This window comes from Lipotes vexillifer, unplaced genomic scaffold (genome assembly GCF_000442215.2).
Source record: "Lipotes vexillifer unplaced genomic scaffold, Lipotes_vexillifer_v1.1 scaffold295, whole genome shotgun sequence".
In the NCBI taxonomy this organism is placed as follows: Eukaryota; Metazoa; Chordata; class Mammalia; order Artiodactyla; family Lipotidae; genus Lipotes; species Lipotes vexillifer.
The window spans coordinates 647,071-647,939 of record NW_006773247.1 but is presented as its reverse complement, the minus strand read 5'-3'; positions in this window follow the sequence as shown (position 1 = coordinate 647,939).

Genomic DNA, 869 nt, shown 5'->3' with positions numbered 1-869 from the left:
TATGCCAATAAAATCGACAACCTGGAAGAAATGGACAAATTCTTAGAAATGCACAACCTTCTGAGACTGAACCAGGAAGAAATAGAAAATATGAACAGACCAATCACAAGCACTGAAATTGAAACTGTGATTAAAATTTTTCCAACAAACAAAAGCCCAGGACGAGATGGCTTCACAGCCGAATTCTTCCAACATTTACAGAAGAGCTAACACCTATCTTTTTGTAGCACTTCCAAAATATAGCAGAGGGAGGAACTCTCCCAAATTCATTCTATGAGGCCACCATCACCCTGACACCAAAACCAGAAAAAAATATCACAAAAAAAGAAAACTTCAGGCCAATATCACTGATGAACATAGATGCCAAAATCCTCAACCAAAAAGTAGGAAACAGAATCCAACAGAACATTAAAGGGATCATACACCATGATCAAGTGGGGTTTATCCCAGGAATGCAAGGTTTCTTCAATATATGCAAATCAATCAATGTGATACACCATATTAACAAATTGAAGGAGAAAAACTATATGATCATCTCAATAGATGCAGAGAAAGCTTTTGACAAAATTCAACACCCATTTATGATAAAAACCCTCCAGAAAGCAGGCATAGAGGGAACTATCCTCAACATAATAAAGGCCATATATGACAAACCCACGGCCAACCTCATCCTCAATGGTGAACAACTGAAACCATTTCCACTAAAATCATGAACAAGACAAGTTTTCCCACTGTCACCACTTCTTATTCTACATACTATTGGAAATTTTAGCCACAGCAATCAGAGGAGAAAAAGAAAGAAAAGGAATCCAAATCAGAAAAGAAGAAGTAAAGCTGTCACTGTTTGCAGATGACATGATGCTATACAC